Source organism: Bubalus bubalis, chromosome 18 (genome assembly GCF_019923935.1).
Source record: "Bubalus bubalis isolate 160015118507 breed Murrah chromosome 18, NDDB_SH_1, whole genome shotgun sequence".
NCBI classification, from domain to species: Eukaryota; Metazoa; Chordata; class Mammalia; order Artiodactyla; family Bovidae; genus Bubalus; species Bubalus bubalis.
The window spans coordinates 4,546,302-4,558,751 of record NC_059174.1 but is presented as its reverse complement, the minus strand read 5'-3'; the positions used below and the strand labels follow the sequence as shown (position 1 = coordinate 4,558,751).

The following is a 12,450-nucleotide window of genomic DNA, read 5'->3' as shown; positions in this document are numbered from 1 at the left end:
ACAGGGAGGCCTGGCGTGCTGCGATTCATGGGGTCGCAAAGAGTCGGACACGACTGAGCGACTACTCTGATCTGAATAAAGGAAATCATTACCCAAGAAGGTACTAGAAAGTTGTTCCTGGATGTACATAAATAACAAGATAATCACAAAAATATATAAAGCAAAAATGGACAGAATTACAAGGAGAAATGGAAAAAACTGAAGTAGGAGATTGAAGCATACTTCTTATAGATACCAGTAGATTAAACAGGCAAACACCACACTTGAGCAACAGTTATGTCATGGATGCATATACCCCTGTTTCAGAAATTACAGAATACTGACTTTTTTTTTCAAGCAAACATTGAACATCTGCAAAAATTGATCCTATACCAGGTTGTAGAATAATTCTCAATCACAACCAAAGAATTGATTATACCACATTCTTTGCCTGCAAGGCAATAAACTTAGAAATCAATGATAATAGCCCCCTCACAGGCTATATGTTTGGTAATTTTAAAACTTCAAACTTAACATTGCTCAACTAAAAAAGTCTGTAGTGGAATTTAGAAAATATTTAGAACCAAATGACAGTACAAACACTACATATCAAACACTTGAGGAATGGTGAGATGTGGCCTTTAGAGTGAAAATTTGAGCTTTACATGAATGCATGCTGCTGCTGCTGCTGCTAAGTCGCTTCAGTTGTGTCTGACTCTGTGCGACCCCATAGACGGCAGCCCACCAGGCTTCCCCGTCCCTAGGATTCTCCAGGCAAGAACACTGGAGTGGGCTGCCGTTTCCTTCTCCAATGCAGGAAAGTGAAAAGTGAAAGTGAAGTCGCTCAGTCGTGTCCGATTCTTCGCAACCCCATGGACTGCAGCCCACCAGGCTCCTCGTCCATGGGATTTTCCAGGCAAGAGCACTGGAGTGGGGTGCCATCGCCTTCTCTGACATGAATGCATAAGAGAGATTAAATTCAAAATTAATTCACAAATGCTTAACCAAAGGATTTGGGACCTTCCACCTAAATGAATCAGCTGATGCTTTGGGTTCTCTGTCTTTGACCTTCTTGCCTCCAATGAGGCCTTTATTCACCTCATTTGACTATCTTTTCTCATCGTTCCATCTTGAGTTGAGTGCTTGAGTGCTCAGTCGTGTCTGACTCTTTGTGATCCTAAGGATTGTAGCCTGCCAGGCTCCTCTGTCCATGGAATTTTCTAAGCAAGAATATTGGAGTGGGTTTTCATTTCCTATTCCAGGGGATCTTCCCGATCCAGGGATCTGAACCTGCCTCTCTTGCATCTCCTGCATTGACAGTTGGATTCTTCACTGCTGTGCCACCTGGAAAGTCATCTCAAGGTCCACATCTTAAATCTTCTGAGTTTGTTTCTACCTCAGGGATTTTTCAGTTCTTCTCCCTTCTACTTGGACTGTTCTTCCTCACTTCATTGAGGTTCCTTCCCAGAGGTTTCTTCCTCAGAGATGCCTTCCTTGACTCTTTTATTTAAATAGTACCTCTGACCATCATCCTTTATCCCTTGACTATAACTTTTATATATAAAGTAACAAGTCATGTGTGATACATATCATCCCTATCTATCTATCCATCCTTCACCCACCCGTCCATCTATCTCTGTCATTTCTGTTTATTTGTTACCCCAGCGAGAGTGTAAGCTCTTTGAGCTCATGGCTATTGTCGGTCTTTTAAAATTTATCTATTTTTGGCTGCTCCGGGTCTTTGTTGATGCACACTGGCTCACTCTAGTTGTGGCCAGTGGGGACTACTCTCTAGCTGCGGTGCACGGGTTCTCATTGCGGCGGCTTCTCTTGTTGTAGCTCACGGGTTCTAGGGCGCGTGCGCTTCAGGAGTTGCGGTTCTCAGGCTCCAGAGCACAGGCTCAGCAGCTGTGGCAGAGAGGCTTAGCTGTGCATGGTGTGTGGGATCTTCCCAGGCCAGGGATTGAACCCATGTCCCCTGCATTGACAAGCAGATTCTTCACCACTGGACCACCAGGAAAGCCCTGGTTATTGTCTGTCTCCTTCACAGTGGTAGTTTCAGCGTCTAGAACTGAGCCTGGTGAGTGATAAGAGCTTAGAAATATATTCTTTTATAAAATAAATGGATGAATTAATCTATGCCATTCAGAAAAATACTGCCTATCTGATTTGAAGGGAAAAATTATTCATAATCTGTGTCCAATAATTGAATTTCTCCTTTGGGATGATTTATAAAAGTTTATCTTCTCAGTGTCACCCACAATTATGAAATGTATTCCCAGAGCCTTATACTTTAATAAAACCATAACTGAATGTGTAGTTTTGATGAAATTTGACAGGGAAAGCACTGTATTTGTATGCGAGTTGACATTATCGCTTTCGAATCTTCTTCTAAAACATATCCTTGCTAGGAAACTAACAGTTGGAGGGAGAACGAAAGTGAATTCAGTTTGTTTGTTTGAGAATTAATTATTATGGGATTATTTAAAATATCAGCAGCCTACTTTACTCAAGAAAACATGTTTTCTATTATATAAAAATTGTATTGTTTGACATTGTATGCACTTTTCGAATTTGGATTTGTCATTTATAATTTTTGGATGGTACCTCTTAAAATTTGTAATCATACTGTTGAAAAATGTTTTAAAGCCTGAAAGTACTATATATTGTGAAAGCTAGGCAGAAAAAAAATACCATCTTTTATAGCACCAAGCCCTCTTTAAATTAGTCATTTGAATTTTTTTTCGTATTGTGGAAGATATATAAACAACAAAAGAATCAAATGTTTGCCTAGAAAATAGTGGTGCTTGGTAACTTTTAACCATTCCCATCCCCATCTTGCTTTCAATGGTAGTTCTGGGTCCAGCACAGTCACTGTGGTTCAGAGTATCTTATTCCAACACAGACTGGCTTGGGTCCCTGCCCAGCTATCCTGGAGAAATGAAAAATCAGGGATCAGCACAAGTTTGCACGGGGCCTGCAGAATTGTTCCCATGTGTATTTCGCCCTCATTTCCTTCCCTCTTCTTCTCCCCATCGTGTTCAAACCCGCTCTCTGGTCCTCTTTCGAGATCTCATCTCCAAAGATTCCCCCAGCATCAAGAGAGCTTATTTTTATCTACTTGTATGTTTAAAGTTTTCCAGAATCGAATGGACCTTGATGAGGACAAATTTTTCCCATTGAAAGTTCCCAGAAAGATTTTGCAAGGATTGCAAAAATGTTATCCTTGCACGACGTCTCAGAATGAGCTGCATTATGCTGAAGAAACAACCAGCCCCTCCATCTCTATGGCCTGAAAGAACAAAGGCTTATTTCTCACTCATTCTGCATGCTTGTATTTGTCAGGGTTCTCAGGGGAAACAGAACCAATAATATGCACAAATATTTATTATGAGGAATTGATTCACACACTTATGAAGGATGAGAAGTCCAGTGGTCTACTCTTTGCAGCCTGGAGACCCAGGAAAGCTGATGATGTAATTGAGTGTGAATCTGAAGGCGTGAGAACCAAGGGAGCCTATGGTATAAATCCCAGTCTGAGGAAAGGAGAAGATGAAATGAGATGTCCCAGCTCACATAGTGAGGCAGGGAAGAAAAGGGACAAATTCCTCCTTTCTCTGCCTTTTGTTCTGTTTTGGTCTCAGCGGATTGAAAGATGCCTACCTACACTGGGGCAGGTCATCTGCTTTACTGGCTTCATCAATTCAAATGCTAACCTTATCAGGAGACACCCTTGCAGATACATTCTTTCTAGGTGTATCTGCAAGGGTGTCTCCTGATAAGGTTAGCATTTGAATTGATGAAGCCAGTAAAGCAGATGACCTGCCCCAGTCAAGCTGACACATGCAATTAACCATCCAAGTTTTTATCGTGGGTAGACTGGGGGACTTGAAGCACATCTGTGTAAGCCCAAAGCTGATATTGAACTTGCCATGTAGAATGATGCAGTTCAATCACTTTGATGCAGTGTAATCACGAACTGCCTCTTAGAAATCTGCATGTCTCTTCAGCTCCAATAGCGTTGGCCCTGGCCACACTTACCTTAAAGGGACTGGGCATATGTCATTCAATATTCTCCTGCCATGCTCAGAAGAAAAGTGTGTGAAAGATGTGGCACACCACATCTACTTGCTTGGGAGGAGGAGTCTAGAGCACCCTATTGTGAAGTCTTGAATATCTGGCCTCACTTATCTAGCAGGGCTGTGATTAATCACTATTATCTGTAATGCTAGCATTAGGACCTTTGAATCACATGGGCTGAGTCGTTTCCTGGATGGTCATCAGTACACAGTTTTGGTGCTCTTAAGCGCTGAATCTCCATGGGGATTTCGACAAATACAGAGGCTCAGGTCACATTGCTTAGAGTCCTTTTTCCTAAAGTTCAGTGTTACTTTCTCAGATTTTACCAGTCAGATATGCTCCACCAGAATAAAAGGAGAATTTGGTAATAATTTTTTAGTCCCACTAGTGAGAGAAGACTATGAAACCTGATAACTAATGAAGAGTGTTCTGTTTCATGGCAGAAAAAGGAGATCCATGGCTTGGACTAATGATCCCTCTAGGCCAATATGGCATATAAGATTTCATCTCATTTAGTAACTCTGATTGATTGGACAAGGCTGCCTAGAGTATTTTGTGGGACGGATAGAGGGCTGCATCAGAGCTTATCATGACAAGTGTGCAGTGGCTGATTAACAATGTCTTTCATTGGTACAGCCGTTCACTGGTACATTGACAGTGTACCAATGGTACCGTGTTCCAATGGTACAGACGTTGGCACAGTGTCTTTCATTGGTAATAGTGGGACACCTGCCTGTATCTGCTTTGCTATTCCAGATCATCATTTCCCACTCAGCTCCCCCTTTTGGGGGGATTGCATTCTGACCTAACAACCTGATTACTAATTTGTGTCCATGTATTCCTTGCTATTTGGGTAGAGATGATATGAATGACAGACATCCATTTTTTAGTCACAAGATAGGTGTCTTCTTCACAGTAGGGGAAAAATAAAGCGAAAACCAACAAATCCAAAAACCTAAAGCCAGAAGTTTGACACCATGATTTATATTAATCATTCAGGAGTTTGATTAAATTGAGTCAGTTTCAGAGATCATGATCAAGTGATAATGTAAATTCCTTCATGTGAAAATCTGACCTTGAGCGTGATCGTCCCAGAAGACATTCCCTGTTTAGAAAACTGGTCAGTTTCCTCTGACATCACTAAATTCTTTCTTTCTGAAATAATTTGGAATACTTCAATAATTGTCAACTAGATGGCATCAGAGGTGGAACCCATGTGAAATAACTCGTTATGACCGAAATGAGAATTTTAAGGGAAAAAATAGAAACCAATGTGAAGGATAAGTGATGCTCTGATAATTTATGAAGAATAGGCTGAATATCTCTATGGTCAATAAGGAATGAAAGGTTGGAGTATTCCAAAGAGCTGTTTGGGTCTTATTTAACCATCAGTGTGTGATTTAGGGGCTGAGAAAATACATGCTTTCCTGACTGCAGAAGAGACATTTAGCATTAGGCTTTTTTCTCCACTTTTAAAGATGAGATGAGGTTGGGCTGTCTTTGTAATGTGATCGTTGATCACTGGAAATAAGTATTTGACAGGTGCCGCAGTTACAGACACCCTTATAAGCTAATGAGAAATGGGCTGTAGGTCAAGAGAAATTAGAACATTGCAATTTGCCCAGTTACATGACTAGAAGAAAAATATTTCATTTTTTTCATATTCTTCATGACTAAAAATTTTTTATACTCTCATAAATCTTCAATCTCAGAGTGTATACCAGTAACTTAGACATAAATCTGTTTCCAGGATGTAATGATATTTATCTAATGGGACCGAGTCTCTGGCCAGCTGCCTGTCTGTACTATTCAGGGAGCCTTTCCCAAATCCTTTGATTTAACCCATTATACTCCCAAAGCCTGCCAAGCATAATTTAACAATAAATAAACAATTCTACTGGCAACTTGAGTTCGCATTTTATGTAACATAAATTTGTAATTTTGTGCTTGTGCATGTGTGTGTGTTCAGTCATGTCTGACTCTTTGGGACCCCATGGACTGTAGCCCACCAGGCTCCTCTGTCCTTGGGATTTCCCAGGCAAGAATACTGGAGTCAGTTGCCATTTCCTTCTCCAGGGGATCTTCCCAACCCAGGGATTGAACCATCTCCTGCATTGGCAGGTGAATTTTTTTTTTTTTTTTCACCACTGAGCCACCAGGGAAGACTATGTAATTTTAAAGGTCTTACAATACGATCTGTACTGATTTAGAATTATAGAATGTTAGAGATTAATTTCTTTAACATGTGCATTTTCAACAGTCATAATATTTCTCCCGAGGATATAAATTGGTTCTTAAATATTAAGGGTCATAATACATATACAGATATACAGTCTACCTGTGGTATTAAAATTTCAAGGAGAAGGGGAATGATTAAGGAGAAAAAAATCAAAAAGAAGCCTCTTAAGGAGGCGATAATAAAATAGTTGAGAAACACTGCTCTATCTCAGTAATTTTGGAATTAATCATAGTTTTTAATAATAACTAACATTTGTTGTCTGTTTACCGTGGATCAGATACTGCTTTAAGTGTACTGCTTGCTGAAGCTGAAGCTCCAGGACCTTGGCCACCTGATGCAAAGAGCCCATTTATTGGCAGAGACCCTGATGCTGGGAAAGATTGAGGGCAGGAGGAGAAGGGTGCAACAGAGGATGAGATGGTTGGATGGCATCACCGATTCGATGGACGTAAGTCTGAGCAAACTGAGCGATAGTGAAGTCTTGCATGCTTGGAGATGGGGAAGCCTGGCGTGCTGCAGTTAGTGAGGTCCCAAAGAGTTGGACATGACTGAGCCACTGAACAACAGCAGCTTAGACTGTTTCATTTTCCTTGCCCATCCCCCACCTTTTCCCTCCACCCAACCCTGGTGCAGAGTAGGTGCTTTTACCCAGGAATGTGGAGATGCTACACAGAGAAGCATAAAGAGACCTAGACAAGTAGTCAGGGCATTTGACCAAGCTCATCCAGCTAACAAGAGGCAGGGGTAGGATTTTAACCCAGAGCATCTGTTTTCAGCCTGTTCACTGCCCTGTTTCACCAGCTGCCTGCTCCACTGCTAAGAAGTTGAAAGCCCAGGAAAAGCTTGTTGCTTTTCATCACCAATCCCGCTAATCCTGGACTTAGGACGTGTGCTATCTGCCCCCTAGCAACTTGTCCGGCATTTTCGCTGCACACGGGTTCTTTTGATACAGTGTCCTTCCTGTCTTAGCAAAGGGGCCCTTGACAAAGGTCAATTAAATCAAGTTCGTTGAGGGTGTTGTTTAATTCTTCTGCATCCTTGCTGATTTGTTTGTTTAATCATGGTATCTGTGGTTGAAAGAGAAAGTTGAAGTTTTCAGCTATAATTGGGAATTTCTCTGTCTTTCCTTTTCATTCTGTTAATTTTCCCTTCAAGTATTTTAAAGTTCTGTTTTTAGGTGAATACACATTTGGTTGTTATGTCTCTTCATCAACTGACCTTTTTATCATTCTGTCACATTCCTCCTTATTTCTGGTGATTTTCCTCCTTCTAAAGTCTACCTTATCCGATATCCATAGAGTCATTCCAGCTTCTTTGATTAGTATTTTCGTGGTATGTCTTTTCCCATCCTTTTATTATTACCAACCTACAGCAATGTATTTAACAAGGTGTCTTATAGTGAACATATCCTTGGGCCTTATTTTTTAAATCAATTCTGACAGTACTTACCTTTCATGTATATGTGATGGTATGTTTGGGTTTAGAAGGACCATTTAAAATTTTTGTTTACTGTTTATTCCTTCGGTTTCTCATTTCTAGGTTTTCTTTTTTTCTGCTTTATTCTGGATTTTTCATTTTTTTTTTAGTATTCTACTTTTAACTTTTATGTTGAGATTTTTACTACATCACTTTAAAAGTTTTTGTGTGTTTTAGTTTTTTATAAGTTGTGCTAGTGAGTACAATACATAATGATAATATACTATAATACAATATACTTAGTTTTTCACTTTCCACTCAGAATTAATATTTTCAACTTCAAGTAGAGTATAGAAACCTAACTACAATATAGGTACTTTTATATTTCCCCTCTTTATTTATATATTGTATTTATCATATATTTTCTATATATTTATATATTGTATTATATGTAACTTATATACATGGTAACTTGCATCATGTGTATAATTACATCTATATATATTGAAAACTCCATTGATCAGTGCTATAATTTTTACCTTAACCATCATATATATTTTGGCCATCTAAAGAGGAACAGCCTGCTTTACTTTGTTTACTGAGATAATTACCATTTCTTATGCTCTTCCTGCATTTTTCAGGTTTCCTCCCAGTTCATTTCCCTTCTGAGAAACTTCCTAAAATCTAAAGAACTTCTTTTAGCATGTCTTTCAGAAAAAGTTCTGGTGGCAATGAACCCTCTTAATTTTCCTTCATCCCAGAATGTCTTCATTCCACCTCCATTTGTGATACACAGTTTTACCGGGTATAGTTTTCTGGGTTGACAGTTCTTTCATTGTTGTTGTTTAGTCGCTAAGTCGTGTCTGACTCTTTTTTGTGACCCTGGGGACTGGAGCCTGCCAGGCTTCTTTGTCCATGGGATTTCCCAGGCAAGAATACTGGAGTGGGTTCCCACTTCCTTCTCCAAGTGATCCTCCCAAGCCAGGTATCGCACCCATATCCATTAACATCTCCTGCATTGGCATTGGCACCTGGATTCTTTACCACTAAGCCACCAGGGAAACCTTTTACTGGCAGAAATTTTTATAAGTTCTCATTCCTCTGGTGCCCATGATTTCTGATGAGAAACCTATAGAAATTTGTTGTTCCCTTATGTGTGCCTTTCCTCTGGCTGCTTTTAAGACTGTTTTCTTTGTCTTTCATTTTCAAGTCATGTTGTGATATGTCTGGGTATGATTATTTAAATATTTACTGTGTTCAGTGTTTGCTAAGGACAGAGAGGAAACAGCGTAATGGCTATTTGCCTAATGCTGTTGGTATCATGTTGTCTGGTCAGGGAAAAGGATTCCCTTTCCTCCGTTTTAGGCATTGCTCCCAAGGTACTGCAATGTGGCAGGATTGCCCAGCAGCTGGGACAGAAACTTAACAAAAAGGAAAAAGGGACTTCTTTTACTCTCTCTGATGCTTCCAGCCTCCTTTTCTAATCCACGGGTCAGAAAGCCAGTGTTCGCACCAGCATCTGCTTCTGGGGTTTGGGCTATGTGTGTGTCTGGGCTGGGTGATACTGGAGGAGAAAAAGTGAAAATATTACTGCCCGTTTGGTGATACTTCCAATTCTGCTTCCCTGATCTGCCTCCTACCATATCTTTCTTAGCTAACTTATCTACACATTCTGTCCAGGGTTGATATTTGCATTCAGTAGAAAGACAGACTGGATTGGGCTTACCCCATCTTGCCCAGAATTGATTCCCATCAGTTTTGTTTGTTTATATTGAGGTATGTGAGTGAAGTGAAAGTCGCTCAATCGTGTCTGACTCTTTGTGACCCTATGGACTGTACAGTTGATGGAGTTCTCCAGGCCAGAATATTGGAGTGGGTAGCCTATCCCTTCTCCAGGGGATCTTCCCGACCCAGGAATCGAACCAGGGTCTGCTGCATTGCAGGCGAATTCTTTACCAACTGAGCTATCAGGGAAGCCCATATTGAGGTATAGTGGATTTACGATACCGTGTTACAGTTTCAGGTGTACAACATAGTGATTTGGTATTTTTATGTTATGCCCTATTTAAAGGTATTACAAAGTAGTGGCTATATTTACCTGTGATGTACAATATAGACTTGTAGTTTTTTATTTTGCACATAGTAGTTTGTACCTTTTAATCCCCTACTGCTATCTTGCCACTGGGAACTGCCAGTTTGTTCTCTATATCTGTAAGTCCGTTTCTGTTTTCTTATGCTCATTTATTTTCTTTTTTAGATTCCACATATAAGTGAGAACATACAGTATTTATCTTTTTATGCCTGACTTACTTCACTAAGGACAGTATCCTTCAGGTCCATGCATATCGTTGCAAAAGGCAAAATTTAATTCTTTTTTATGGCTGAGTAATATTGCACCGTGTGTGTGTGTGTGTGTGTGTGTGTGTTTGTATCTCACATCTTTATCCATTCATTTGCTGATAGATACTTTGGTTGTTTCCAGATCTTAGTTATCGTAAATAGTGCTGGTGTGAACACTGGGGTACGTGTGTCTTTTCAAATTAGTGTTTTTGTTTTGGGTATATACCCAGCAGTGAATTGCTGGGTCATATGGTAAATCTATGTTAATTTTTTAAAGAAACCTTCATACTGTTTTCCATGGTGACTGCGCCAATTTACTTTCCCACCAACAGTGCACGAGGGTACCCTTTTTTCCACATCCTCACCAGCATTTGTTATTGGGTTTTTTTGATGACAGTCATTCTGCAAGCTGTGTTTTAAATATTCTTTGTTAACTTCTGACTGCTTGACATACATACAGAAATTTGCATTCTTAATTGCTTAAATTCCCTAAATTTTGAATACATTTCAAAATCTGATGTATCTTATGTTGTAGAACATCTATTAATACCTTCTTGCTGCCCTGGATATCTGCGAGTTCTGGAAAGAATTGTTGGGAAAAGAGAAGTAAGATTTAACAAAGTCCCTCACTGCAAAGTCCCTTATACACATTGTCACATTTTGCATCTTTATCATAGTCCTTTTTCGTGTGCATTATTTCCTCATTTTAGATAAGAGGATAAGCAGAGTCACACTGCTCAGTCAAGGGCATGTTAAACTCAGGTATATTTGTCTAATTCCAAAGCCTGAGTTCTTTTTCATCATGCCAGGCTAAGGAAGAACTTATTTTATATTTTTAAAATATGGGTATTTTTGGAAACTGTGGTGCTGGAGAAGACTCTGGAGAGTCCCTTGGATTGCAAGGTGATCCAACCAGTCGATCGTAAAGGAAATCACCCCTGAATATTGGAAGGAATATTGCTGAAGCTGAAGCTCCAGTACTTTGGCCACCTGATGCAAAGCATGAACTCATTGAAAAAGACCCTGATGATGAGAAAGTTTGAAGGCAAAAGGAAAAAGGAGTGGCAGAGGATGAGATAGCATCACTGACTCAACAGACATGAATCTGAGCAAACTCCAGGAGACAGAGGTGGATAGAGGAGCCTGGCGTGCTACAGTCCATGGGGTTGCAAAGAGTCAGACTTACTGACTTAGCAACTGAAAAACAACATTGTTGGAAATAGCCTTTTTTTATTTTAACCCATTGATATTTGAAAAGACAATTAACACGTTGGTCATATATTACATGAAGAAGGCTCACTCTCTTGCTCTGAGTAACCCAAGGACCAACTGTCCTCTGATTCTCTTTTAAGACCTTTCTTAGGTGTTGTGATTTGATTAATAACCACCTGATCCCCTAGTAGAATATTAGCCTGAGAAGTTCAGACTTTTCGGTTTATCAGGAAAGAAGCCAGCTACATTCCACGTAGAATGTTTAGCTTGGACAGGATATCAGACTCATAAATACTAATCTGTGGGAAGTCACTGGGGTCTGCACGGATAAGTGGATTGACCTTCGGCAAGTACATAACAGGGGAGCTGACTGGGCTGCCGCGCTGTCAGGAAGTCCCAGAAGTAATGGGCTTGACGCAGTGGGAGCCGTGGGCCCACTGTCCTCAGGGCCTGACGAGATTGTCCTGGTGGTGGTAACATGTGTCCTTTGGCAAACGGCCATTTCCGCAGCCCCAAGCCAACAATTCAGTGGTTGAAAGCCGTGTCTTGGGAGGAGTGGCTCTAATTCCTTGGCAGCCTCCTCGGGGTTAGTGATGTGGAGAAGCCCTATGAAGACTGAGGAAAAGACAGGGAGGGAGGTTAGCAGGTCAGACTGCAATTGTGAGCTTTCAAACAATGAAACAGACAAGGCTGAACTCAGAGAGGTACCCTGGGTCCACACACGGCCTGGATTACATAGGATTGCTTGTCTCTGCATTTTCTAGAGAGAAGGGACAGTTCTTTAAATTCATCAAGGACCCAACACAATGAAGAATGCTTGGTCTTTTTGTCAGTAATGCAGGTCTGTGGTCAGTGCCTATGCTATGCTCAGAGGAAATCGTTACTGATAGCAGATAAAGCCTGAAAGGGCCAGCATGAACCCCCGCCAAGGGGGAAAGCCATGCCACCCGTGCGAGGTTCTATTAGAACACTAGGTGGGTTTCGTTTCTGCATCCCCATCGTGCTGCAGTTCAGCTGACTTGAATTTGACAGTGATGACCTGAAGACCAAACAAACGTGACCTTTAGAGGAGCTGGATGAAGGATGGATGGAAACTGTACTATTTCTGAAACTCTTCTGTAATTCTAAAATTGTATATATCAAAGGGGATATATATATATATATAGAGAGAGAGAGAGATAGAT

At 40.5% G+C, this 12,450-nt stretch overlaps 1 long non-coding RNA gene across 1 annotated transcript in view; it reads left to right on the top strand.

Annotated features, from left to right (window-relative positions):
• Positions 1-7,167, top strand: part of LOC123330213 — a 103,308-nt gene extending 96,141 nt beyond the window's left edge. The window contains exon 3 of the long non-coding RNA XR_006545943.2: positions 6,576-7,167. This is a non-coding gene — a long non-coding RNA (uncharacterized LOC123330213). The remainder of the gene's footprint in view (positions 1-6,575) is intronic.
• Positions 7,168-12,450: the final 5,283 nt, after the last annotated feature.